This window comes from Vicia villosa, unplaced genomic scaffold (assembly GCF_029867415.1).
Source record: "Vicia villosa cultivar HV-30 ecotype Madison, WI unplaced genomic scaffold, Vvil1.0 ctg.000217F_1_1_2_unsc, whole genome shotgun sequence".
Lineage (NCBI taxonomy): Eukaryota > Viridiplantae > Streptophyta > Magnoliopsida > Fabales > Fabaceae > Vicia > Vicia villosa.
Genome location: NW_026705080.1, coordinates 44,670 through 57,947, shown reverse-complemented (window position 1 = coordinate 57,947; position 13,278 = coordinate 44,670). Strand labels below are relative to the sequence as shown.

The following is a 13,278-nucleotide window of genomic DNA, read 5'->3' as shown; positions in this document are numbered from 1 at the left end:
CGGCTCTTTATACGGCTGAATGGTGTCTTCCTCGTGCTCAAGTAGTCGGGAAATCTCATCAGGAATACATTCATCACTCTCTTCTTCCGCCTCATACACAGGACACTCGAAGTTAGGAGAGGGCGCAGGGTCATTACTTTCAACGGTTTTATTGAATAATCTGCACAAATGATTATTATTTCAGGAAAAGGAAAGATATATGCAAACATGTAATCGTGCAGATTATGGAAAATGAAAACATTTTAAAGGTTTTTTGTGTTACCACTTTCCAGAAAAAGCAAAAAAGATAAAAAAGCATTTATATGCAGAAACAAAATGACTTTTATTGATGATTTTAATGTTTAAAACAAACAGAAAACAGCCCCAACAACTTCACTTTCATCTTGGGCAGAATGAAAGGATTTTGAAAAACATAAAAGCAAATTACTTTGAGACATGAGTACACTCAGGAATGTCAATGGTGATCCAGTTCTTAATCATCTTTCCATGGGTCACAAAGCTTGGCACTTCTGGCTCTGGTTCATCTTCAACAATAGCATCCACCTCTGGAAGAGTCGGATGTAGAAAACCAGCACTATGAAATATCTCTTGATAAGGACGAAAAGCAGATTCAGACTTCATCACAGACTTGTCTGAGGCAGAAAATCCCAGACCAGCTCTATTCCTGTTCTCTTGTAGACTCACCACTTGTCCCCAGACTCCTGAATGTCCATTCTGAACCACCCGTTGAGCATCTTTGAAGGAGGCAATGGAAGCTTCATCCTTTTTGAATTCATCATTGACAGACAGGGCTTGGAATGCAGTTCCAATGACCACTTCATCAGCCTCTATGGTACGGAACAAAGAGAGATGACTGATCAGCAAAGCTTGTTCTCCATTCACAACGACCATCTTTCCATCTTTCACAAATTTAAACTTTTGGTGAAGGGTTGAAGTGACTGCCCCAGCCTCATGGATCCATGGGCGTCCCAACAAGCAATTGTATGCAGGGAAAATATCCATCACTTGAAAAGTAATCTTGAAGACAAATGGTCCAATACCAATAGGCAAATCAACCTCTCCGACCACTGATTTCTTCGATCCATCAAAAGCCTTGACGATCACATTGCTAAATCTCATTGGTGTGCCACCATAAGACAGCTTAGCAAGAGTGGATTTTGGCATGACATTCAAAGATGATCCCGTATCAATCAACACATTGGACATTGAGTCCTCTTTGCAACTGACAGAGATGTGCAAAGCCAAATTATGATTTCTTCCTTCCTCAGGCAAATCTTCATCACTGAAGCTCAAATTACTACATGCAGTGATATTGCTCACAACCCCATTAAACTGATCCAGCGTCACATCATGATCCACAAAGGCTTGATCAAGTATTTTCATCAAAGAATCCCTATGAGTAGGAGAATTCGCCAGCAGCTCCATTATAGAGATCTTGTACGGAGTGCGATGCAACTGATCCACAATCTTATAATCGCTCATCTTGATAAGCTTCAAAATCTCATCCATCTCCTTCCCTGAAGATGACCCAGCATTCACTTTTGTCGCATCATTATTGTTCACAGGTACTTGAGTAGGATTCTTCTGGACATCCACAACTGTTTGGGGCTGAGTAAAAACTTGTCCGCTTCTAGTCACTCTACTGACATCTGCTATATTCTCAACAGAAGACAGAGGCTTAATCTCAACTTCTTTTCCAGCTTCCAGCATGGTGGCATTGTATCTGTAAGGTATAGCTTTATCAGAACTATAAGGTACAGATCCAGGCAAACATATCACAAGAGGTTCCACAACAGCTTTGCCATAATAACCAATCTCTACACATTCCGGGATTTCAAAGCATGGTTCAATCATATTGACATCATCTTCATCTCTATCCCTCAAAATCTCAATGAGCCTTTGATCTATCATCTCTTGTAAATCTCTTCTCACAATATAACACCCTCGAGAATTGACTGAACAAATCCTACAAGCAGCATGATTATGCTCATAATGACTGTATTCACACAGAGTGGCATGCATCTCTACCAATGATCCTCTGATGTGTTCCACACGATAAATCTTATACTTCCCAGGGCAACGAAATACCATATTCACAGCAGACGCTTCATGAGTTGGCAACGGATTGTTCTGCACATTTGGGCCAATATCACGGAAAGAGAGCATACCAGAACGAACCAATCTCTAGACTTCATTCTTCAGGGGCCAACAATTTTCCAAATCATGCCCAGGAGCATTCTGATGAAAAGCACAAGTGGCATCAGCCTTGTACCACCAAGGGAGTTTCTCTGGCACAGGGGGTGGTGACCTTGGTTGAACCAGCTTCTTATGAATTAGAGCAGGATACAATTCAGTGTACGTCATAGGGATAGGGTCAACATTAACCCGAGGATACGGATTCCGCCTTGCTGGTTGTTGATTAACAGGAGCTACAGGCACTGAATTCACAACAGGAGTTACTAACGCTACTGATTGAGATTTATTCCTGAATCGACTATTCCTCCCATGAGAAACAGCATTAGCATCTGATTCTTTCTTCTTCTGGAGTGAAGAACCATACTTCTTCGCACCACCAGATGAATTGTCATTTCGAACCAAACGACCTTCTCGCACAGCTTCTTCCAATCTGACACCCATACCCACCATTTCGGTGAAGTCTACAAGAGCACTTGCGATCATCTTTTCATAGTAAAACGGACCAAGAGTCTTTAGAAAAATCTTAGTCATCTCTTTTTCTTCCATCGGAGGAATCACTTGGGCGGCAACCTCACGCCATCTCTGAGCATATTCCTTGAAGGATTCTTTCTCTTCCTGCATCATAGCTCGTAATTGATCCCTATCAGGAGCCATGTCCACATTATACTTGTATTGTTTCACAAACGCTTCAGCCAAGTCATTGAAAGTGCGAATATGGGTGCTATCAAGGCCCATATACCACTTAGAAGCAGCTCCAGTCAAACTGTCTTGGAAATAGTGAATCAACAGACGTTGATCATCAGTGTGAGTGGACATCTTCCTTATATACATCACCAGGTGTGCCTGAGGACAGAAATTTCCTTTGTACTTCTCAAATTCAGGCAGCTTGAACTTAGCAGGTACTTTCACATTGGGAACAAGACAAAGATCATGCACATTCTTTCCAAACAGTTCTTTCCCACGCAAGGCTTTCATCTCTTTCTGCAATTCTTCAAACTGATCTTGGAAACCATCCATTCTGTCATGAATTTCACTTGGAGCAGCATCATAAATGGGCTCTGGGACAAAAGGACCAGTATGAACAATAGGAGAGGTGTTGACCATAATAGGAGTCAACGGACGAGTCATCTCAGGAACAGACAAATAACCTTCAGGCATGCCCCAGGGGTATCCATTAGGCATACGTTGCTGAGTAGCACCAACAGGAATAGCAGGAATGGTTGTAGCAGCAATTTCAGAAATCACAGTGGTCTGACCCTGAGCTTGGGCATTGGGAGGAGGAACTTGATTCTGATTCTGATTCTGATTTTGAGCAGCCATCAATGTCTCAACTAGAGCAGTGAGACGATCCACACCAGATCTCAAAGTAACAACCTCTTCACGTAATTCACGATTCTCTTGTTCAAGACCTTCCATCTTCTTCTTGCAGTTAGCTCGAGTGTTATACCGGTGAGACAGCTTGATTCTGTATGAAGAACACTGAATAAGACCTCGGGAATACTCTCGGAAGCAAGACCAAAATGCAGAATGATGCATGAAATGCAATGCAAATGATTTTTATTTGTTTTCAAGGAACTTTTAAGACATTAATTGTAAACATTAGCAAAAAACATCATAAAACATAACAATATTCTTTCATTAGTAATGGAAAAACATACAAAAGGATTCAAAGATCCAAAATTACAAAACAAAGGAAAAGCTAAAAACTAGAAGGGAACACTTATGACGAAGATCCATCTCCTCTCTGCAGCTTCCTGCGGAGCTTCTCCAATTCATCTTCATAAAAGGCCTTCAAATGAGCATTCTCGACCATCAGCTTATCAGCAACTTCTTTCCATGCAACTGAATCTTCTTGTTGTCTCTTTCGCTTTTCACCATGTTGTTGAAGTAGCTCTTCTTGATGGCGAATCTGATCCTCTTTTTCCATCAACCAACCATCTTGGATATCAAGCATTTCATCCTTTTCTTTCAAGTGTATCTTCAACTCTTTGTTTTCAAACTCCAAAGCATCTCTTTCCGCTCTCAACTTAGCCACGAGATCTAGATGTTCCCCACTACTTTCAATAGGAGTAGTGAAAGACAATGGTGGAGTAACGAGTAGAGAAGGCTCCTCGAGTAAATAAGGCATCTGAAAAGTATGAGCTCTAGCTTGAACCCAATCAGTATAGTCTTTGAGAGCAGCACATTGTTTCGTTCCCAAATGTCTCTTCCTATCAACATGGTGCCAAGCACGCACAAACCGATTTCTCATATCCAAATTTCCATCTTGATTAAGATAGAAGATTCCTGACACAAGGATATTAGCAGGTCGCTCCTTCATGGGATAGCAAAATTGACGCCTTGCAAGAATGGGGTTGTAGGTAATTCCTCCTTGTATACCAAGAAGAGGTACATTAGGGAATTCTCCACAACTATCAATAATCTCACCAATGTCATAAGCAGGATTGTACCAATGGATATTCCCATTAGTAAGAGGCATAATCTTCTGAGACCATGAGAGACCATCAGGATTGTTCAAGAAACTCTTAGCTTGAGGTAAGTGCGAAATAAACCACTTATAGAGCAACAGAGTGCAACAGTTGATAAGTCCACCTTTCTTATCATTCCTATGGTGAGTGGAATGGTAAGTATCCCCAAGCAAAGTAGGCACAGGATTCCCAATCATGAAAATCCGAATAGCATTAACATCGACAAAGTTGTCAATGTTGGGAAAGAGTATCAAACCATAGATGAGCAAGGCCAGAAATGTCTCAAAAGCAATCATACCTCCTTTACTAGCCAACATAGAAGCTTTTCCAATCAAGAACTTAGAAGTCAACCCCCAAATTCCTCCTTTTTTGGTCATGTTTGCTTTCACATCTGATATTTTCAAATGAAGAAGCTCTGCTATCTCATCAACCTGAGGCTCTTTCTCCAGACCACTAAACCGTATATCATTCGTAACGGGCAAACCAATCCAATAAGAATACTCCTCCAAAGTGGGCATAAGCTGATAATCAGGAAAGGTGAAACAATGATAAACCGGGTCATAAAACTGCACAAGAGTCTCAAGAATCCCCTTTTCCACTTTAGTCTTCAAGATAGAGATCAATTTCCCATAACGGCTTTTGAAGTTGTCAAGATTAGGAACCAAAGTTGCTAGCTCTTTCAATTCCTTTGCACTTGAATTTCTGAAAGTGTACTTCTTGATGCTTCTCTTTTGATCCATGGTACCTGTGATGTTTACAAAAAATGTCTCTAAGTTCCTTGAAAACCATTTTTGAATGTCATTTTTTATGAATGCATGAATGCATGGTTTATGCATCAATCACAATCAAGAGCACACAAGATCACATCAAATCACACAAAATCACACAGTCCAGGTTCTTAGGTTCGACGTCACGAGCATGGAGCCATGAGTCTACCCATCTCACAAGGAGTGATCTAAGGAATTTTGTACCTGCCAATCGGGTTCTACAAAGGTTCCCAGAGTTTTCAATCTTCTATCGGATATTACCGGCACGCACAATTGCTCATGGGCGCCAACAATATGCCTAAAAAGACCTCGTCTGAGCGTAGTATCGCATGACAACAAGCTCAAATTGGTACTTGATCTTGTTTCTGCACTACATCCTAAAAAGGCTTAGATTGGTTAAAAGGGTTCTAGGCCATTCAGCTTCTACGGACACTCACTATTGAAAGTAATAGCGTTATCACGATGGTTCGTAACAACCTCTACTACCTTCCATGAGGCCTCCACTGATTGGGGTTCCACCATATGACGCTCATAGTAAGGATTGCTCCTGACATGCGACTATTGGTCTTACCACCTCCTATCTCAAGTTACTCACCAAAGTTCGGGTTAGAACTTTATATCATCACAGAGGAACCATCGAGCACCAAAAAGAAGAAAAAAAAATAAACATACAAAGCACACAACAATATATACAGATAAAAACACACAGATAAACAAAAATAGGCTTAACACACTTAAAACTATTACTCCCCAGTGAAGTCGCCATTTTTCTGTAGCGGGGAAAATCTGATATTGAAGCCATGGGATTGACTCGAATCAATATTCCATTTTGAAATCGCCACCGCGCTTTATTTTTTCAAAGGAAAAGGGAAAAGAACGTAAAACCCAAAGTTTTGTTTAAAAAACAAGAAAGAGATCTCAGGTACGGGTGTTGATTATATGAGGGGAAGGTTTAAAGCACCCCTCATATCCGTGGTACTCCACGGGAACCTTTTTGAAAATCTGTGTAGTGTGTGCTAAAAAAGGGTTTGTTTTATTTTTAAAATAAGCTCGGCAAGACGTTAAGCCTTGTGCCTACATACCTCCTTGGTGCAATGGAGAAGTCAGAGCTAATGTAGTTCCGCTTTTGGGAAAACAGCTTTAAAACGAATAAACACTTTATCATCGTCGGAGAGAAATACTCAGCCATTGATCTTGAGCATGAGAACAAACAAGTTCTTTGCATCGCAAATGAAAGAAGGGCTCCAACTCGGATAAAATCAACAAGTATGCCACTAGCTCTCTCACGCGGAAAAGATCTCGTTATTATCAATTAATTTCAAAATCGTGGGGTATAACCACTCGTTTCGACAATTAACGGTGTCTAGACTTTTGAAGAAAAGCCACTAAGGGCGAAAGATATTTTTAAAGAAAAGGTTTTGAAAAGGTTGCAAACATAAGAATATTTTGGAAAAAGGGAGAAGATTTTGAAAATTTAAGAATGGGAGGAGATGAAGAGGCTAACCTAGTGCATAAAATAAAAGCTAAGGAAAGAAACGGTCTAACCAAATAAGAAGCCAACACTTGACATTAAGAGCCAAGGTAGTTTTCCCATCCTTTGGATTTATCGATACCAACACATTAACACTTGGGGATCCAGATGAACTTATTATCTTAGCACCACTTTGCATTTAGCACATTAAGAATTCTGACGAAAATCGGGCAGAGTAACGGCTGTTTTTGAGTAAAATCCTTATCTCAATGCCTTGGAATTAACCATCAAGGGCTTTCAAGGAAATACCTGCACACATAAACAGACAACAATACAATGCCAGACAGACAAAACAATCACAGGGTAATAACAGAATGGGTCTAGAGGTACTAAGTCCATAAGTCCGAATCTTCCAAAATGCTAGGGATAGTAACCAATAGTCCAAAGAGAGCCTTATGTATTTTTTAGATTTTTGGTTGTTTATTAGTGTTTTAGCATAAAAGTAAAGTATGGTCCAAGTGGACAAAAGAAAAATAGCGGAAGCATAAACATATGTCTAAGTGGACAAAGAGAAAATGGCGGAAAGTAAATATGATGAAATGATAAAATAAAGCGATAAAGCGAGAAATGTAAAGAGCGGTATAGTAAAAGTGCGGAAATTAAAGTTAGTTGTTAGATGTTAAAGATAACCATCTTGAAACTTGTCAAGTATGTTATCAAAGTTAGTAATGAAGATCGATGGTGAGTGAAGGATGTACTCGGATTTAAATTCAATGGAAACTTGTCAGAAGCTTGATAAAATCATAGCGACTACACGACAAATTTCCATAAGTCATAAATCAACCGCATACAATTCTCTTCCATATTTGATCTTTTTGATTCGGGACACGAAATATTGCGCTATGTTAAGCAGATCGCCAAGTGATTTATGTAGAAATCACCCTACAACGAGGCCGGTCAAAACTTTATGTGCTAATGCATGCGAGAAGAATGATATGTATATCGCCTTTCGAAAGCAATACTGCACGAAAAGAAAATAGGTAATGATCTAGTCTTTACTAAGAATCCATAAGAATTCTCAAAGTATTAAGACTTTCATCGATCAAAAGAAAAAAAGGAGAAGAAGAAGATAAAATGCATAAAGATAATCAACTCACACTATCATTAATATCATTCATCTAATATTATGGATTTGGATCTTTCAAACCTATCAACATCCTAGATCCAATGATATTAATGAAATGGAGGAAGAAGAATAAACTTCACAAAAATATAATCAACTCACAATATCATTAATATCATTCATCTAATATTATGGATTAGGTCATTTCAAACCTATCAACATCCTAGATCCAATGATATTAATGAAGTGGAGGAAGTAGGAAACCAAAACAAGCATAAAAAAGGCAAAAAAAACCACATTCTGCCAGCAGGAAATCGATTTCATGCAGGGGGAAATCGATTTCCATAGTGCAGTTTTCAAAAAAACAGGTTACGTTCAGCAGGAAATTGATTTCAGCCTTAAGGAAATCAATTTCCTCAGTGTAAAATCCAGCAAAAACAGCATTTAGAGGCATAAAACTTGACTTGAACAAATATACAAACACCTTATGATCAAACATCAATTGGAGCACGAATTTTCCATCAAATCACCATCAAATAGCACCAATATAGCATCAAAGATGCATCACACACAAGCAACAAGGATCTACATCATGATATACAAAAAGGATGAAGAAAATTTACCAAATCTTGAACAAAACTTGGATCTACTTCAAGAATCACCAACGCAAATCTTGATCTCTCAACAATTGAAGAAAAAAGAGTGAAATGGATGGTGGCTTAGCTCAAAGTTTGTGAGGTTCAAGATGTGACTCACAAACTTTATGAAAGAACAAAGAGCTTTAGTGAATTTGGTAGGGATGAGGAGAGAAATTGCAAGGGGTTTTTTGGCTCTCAAAGCTTGAGAAATGAGAGAGTAGTGGGCTCTATTTATAGGATGAGAGCAAGAGTAGTGGTAATTTGGTCTTTTTGCATTTGGTAATTAGCTTGTGTTTAATTGGTAATTAAAGTGGTATTTAAATGGTAAGAAATGGTAAAATGAGATTTAAGTGGGTTTAATGAAAGGGGTTAATTTTGATGAGGTGGAAAATTGGTAAATGATCAAAGAAAAAGGTGCCAAAATGATGTCAAGCTTCCCTCCTTATATTTTTTTGAATTTCGCCTTAAGGAAATCGATTTCCCCAGGAGTGAAATCGATTTCACTCTGTTCCAGAAGAGAAATTGGCGCAAAATACACTAGGGAAATCGATTTACCCAGGAGGGAAATCGATTTCATGCTGTCCAGAATGTGATTTTGTTGAAGATTGCTGCAGGGAAATCGATTTACCCAGTAGGGAAATCGATTTCATCAGTCAAAAATGTGAAAAATGCCTTGTTTATTGCATGTCTTGGCCTGGTACCTACAAAACAAAAGCCTACAAAGAAACAAAGCAATATTTTTGGTATTTGGGTTAGTATAATATGTATACAAGATAAACAATCATTGGTGCTTGATGGTCCCTCTCATTGATGAGGTGAGTGCAACACCATAAACAAAACTTCCAAGTGAAGCTCTTGATTAGTGATTGAGATATGAATGATATAGGATCTTAGGGTCAAAAATTGGGGTATGACAATATGATATGTTGGTTATCATTTACTTATGGTACAAAGTATTTGAATCAATCAAAATGCTACTGTCTTCATGGATTAGGGTTTTGTGATAGTTACTCATAGAAAAATCTATTTGGTTCCTTTTGGTATCCTTTGGAAGAGAAGGAAGAAAACTTTGAAAAAGAGAAGCATTGGAGATAGGGGTGGCAAAAGGGGCCGCCCGCCCCGCCTAAAGTCCTCCAAAAAGCAAGCGGCGCAGATAAGTTCTCCAAGTAAAATAGGCATAAAAATCATGCCCCCCTCGCAAAAGTGGCGAGTTGGCGGACGGCCGGCTTGCCCGTCTATGTTTTTTTTCTTCATTTTTTAATAGATTAATGGTCTTTTTTTAACTATCAATTAAATTTTTCGCTTATCTTTTAGAATAATTTTTTATAAAACATCTTTTAAATAAATTTTACCTAAAAAATATTGCATATATTTACAAATAAATGTATAAAATAAAACCATCAAGAATTTGAATTAATAGAATTAACTAAAAATGGCAGACTTACGGCGAGACGAACTTAACAAAAAAGTGAGATGGGCTTTAGCGGACGACAGACTTTGACAGGGCGAGCTTAGGCGGGCGGCAGGTTTTGGCGGGGTGGGTTTTGTGGGCGGAAGATTTTGGCGGGACGGGCTTTTATGGGCGGCGAGTCCAAACTCCCAACCTAACCCGCCATCTTTTGGCGGGTGGCGGCCCGTCAGCCGTTTTGTCACCCCTAATTGGAGATATTCACATATGGCTATGAGTTGACTTTTGGTCAACAAAGTTAACCATGGAAGGTTGACTTTTTGTTAACCAAGTCATATTGGTTCCCTTATTCAAATTTTACCACTACTACCTTAATTTGAATACATTGGCTTTTGATTCATACAAAGCAAAATATGAAGAAGATCCAAATTCAAGAAAGGAGGAAAAGTTGTTTATATTTGGAATTTCTTGGAATACAAGTCAACCACTATATACATTCAAATCCAGTACAAAATCAGTACATTACTAAAGAAATGAAAAGATACATAATTTGAAAACAATTGACTTTTTGGTCAACTGTTGACTTATAGTCAAAAGTTGACCATTGACACAGGCTTTGAGTCTGTTTACTCTAGTCCTATCTTCTATGCTAATCTTTAAACACATTCCTCAATGCATCGTGTCTTATAGCATTATGCACCATATGACTTCAAACCATATATCATTTGTTCAAAGTCTCATGCCATGACCTACACAAACATGAAGTTTCCAACTTGCAAAAATCAGTACCCTATGCCAATGCAATTTCAGTATAATTCTCATGGCATTCACACAAGGTCATCAACACAGTTCAATGTAACTTCAACACATGCATGGAATCACCATTCTAAAGAAAACTCAAACCATATGCATACAGAGAACCAATGTCCGGTGCTTCCAAGATCACATCCGCTTCTGGCCTCATCATTTGAAGATTTCCTTGAGTTTTCAATTTCAGACCTGTCAAACATTCAACACAAGAAGCTATCACATGAAAGCATACATATAGTGATCATTCAAAGCCATATAACAACCGCACCTAATAAGTCAGCAAAACAACCTGTCAAATACACATCAATGGTTGAATGTTTGCAGATAAGTCAGTATTCCATGCATGTGCTACAATAGTTCCTAATTACCAATCTACCACAAATAAACCAAGCCAATTTGCATCCAAGTTTCAACCAAGACTGCATTTAAATTCCAAACCATATATCTAACAGCACATCATCAAACCTGACATTCTTACCTTAATTCATTTTTGTGGAGCAAGGTGACCAAAAAGCTTTAATTCTAACCTAAGTCCAAGTCTGTTATGCTAAGTTTTTATACCTAACCGAGTTTCCTTCTAGCAACACACCTCAATATTTGAAACAAAAACAAATCGATAAACCAAAAGGCACCAACCATGAATTTAAATTTTGAAAGAGACCATGAAGTTTCAAATACAAGTCATGCTACAATTTTGTTTTCCAAACATTTGCAGTTCCAGTGATAAAATTCATACTGCATAAGCTAATCTGTACAAATAAATTACCATATTAAGTCATTTAGTTGAACCAGTAAAAAAGAGAGTGTACACTTTAGAAGAATAAATTACAGTTTTTACCTCTTTAGCTCTCCAACAGTACATATTACACAGAGAAAACCAAAAAATGATTCACACATAAGACAAAGATAAATTCACTCATGTTGTCTCCAATTTTCAAAGCCTCACCACACTCACTCTAATGGATTTCTTTCTCTACTAACAGAATTACAAAAGCACATCAATTGCTCACACATACCAAGCTGAGCCTATATAACCATACATTCATTCAGTGTAAAGGGACAGACAACTCCATTAAACTTACACTGTAGAAATTTCCCCAAAAAACCCTATTCACCTAAAGCCATTTTTCCCTAAGCTTTCTTAGAGTTCACATCATAATTTTGAGCAAAGTTGGCTAAACTTCTCAGAACATTTATCAATAACACAAGCAAACCTACATCTAAAGCATACATAGCATTAAAAGGAGAAGGGAGAAGAAGTTTTTGACGCTTAATATTATCTAATCGTACCTGAGAATATATCTTCAAAGATAAACCTATGTGAACTTCGATTTGCTTTGTTCCTTGCGCATTTTCCATTTCTGTTTGGGGGCTTCGCTTCAGGAGCCGTTGCTAAGCATTTTTTTTATGTCTGAGTGTTTAAGCATTTGAGGTCTTTTGACCGATGGTTTGTTTGATTTAGGGCTTCGGTTTGGAACCCTTGATTCGGGCGTTTGAGAGGTTTTTGGGTGATTTCGAGCTTGGATTTAGAGTCTAAGCCTTAGGGTCCGTTTGGTTCAACGGAGGTGAAGGGAGGGGAGAGAAAATTTAATATAGGGGAGGAGAATGGAGGAGAAAGAAGATGAAGAAATTTAACTAAATATATGTTTGATTCAAAAAAGAAAAGGGGAGGGAGGGGATGAATTTTTAACAACATATATATTTGATTCACAAGGGGAGAGAGAGAATTTAAAATTAAATTATTTTTTTATCCTTATAAATATTGTTCATTTATAAATATCTAGAAACATATCTAGAAATTTCATCAAATACAAATTTGTTCATTTATAAATCACACAAATTTAAACAAAATATCTAGAAACATATTAAATTTAAACAAATTATTCAGAAACATATTAAAGTGTAAATAAAATATTTATAAAAATCGTAAGGTTGTTATAAGATGATCAATCAAATGAGCCAAATACCATTTACATTATCACTGCTTTGCGTGCTTCAGGTGGACACTAGAGAATCATCCTAAGTTTTTCAGCATCTTTCATGACATTGCAACATATCTGAGGCATTGAATTTGCATCACATCGACAATCCTTTATTAAATTTCATGTTTCTTCCCCTAAAATTGGAGGCAGCTCATATTTCTTACGATCTCTCATTATTTCATTTCTTTCTCGTATTGCCACATTTTCTTCTGTTAATGCATTTGCAACCAAGACAATTGATTCTTGGAGTTCAATAATATCGTTGGTTGTATCTTTGTTTTTAACCACTTTTATTTTCTTCCTTTTACTACCACTTAAAGGATCCGCTGATTGTGTTTTAGTTACAGAAAAATCGGAAGTAGCATCAAAGCTTTCCAAATTCACCTCATTTCGAACAACATGGTCATCAATATCT

General features: G+C 37.9%; 1 long non-coding RNA gene across 1 annotated transcript; it reads right to left on the bottom strand.

Moving 5' to 3' along the window:
- Positions 1-10,535: 10,535 nt before the first annotated feature.
- Positions 10,536-12,513, bottom strand: LOC131625423 (uncharacterized). Its single transcript, XR_009290853.1, has 2 exons — positions 12,172-12,513; positions 10,536-11,070 (listed from the first exon to the last, which is right to left on the bottom strand). It is a non-coding gene; the product is annotated as an uncharacterized LOC131625423 (long non-coding RNA).
- Positions 12,514-13,278: the final 765 nt, after the last annotated feature.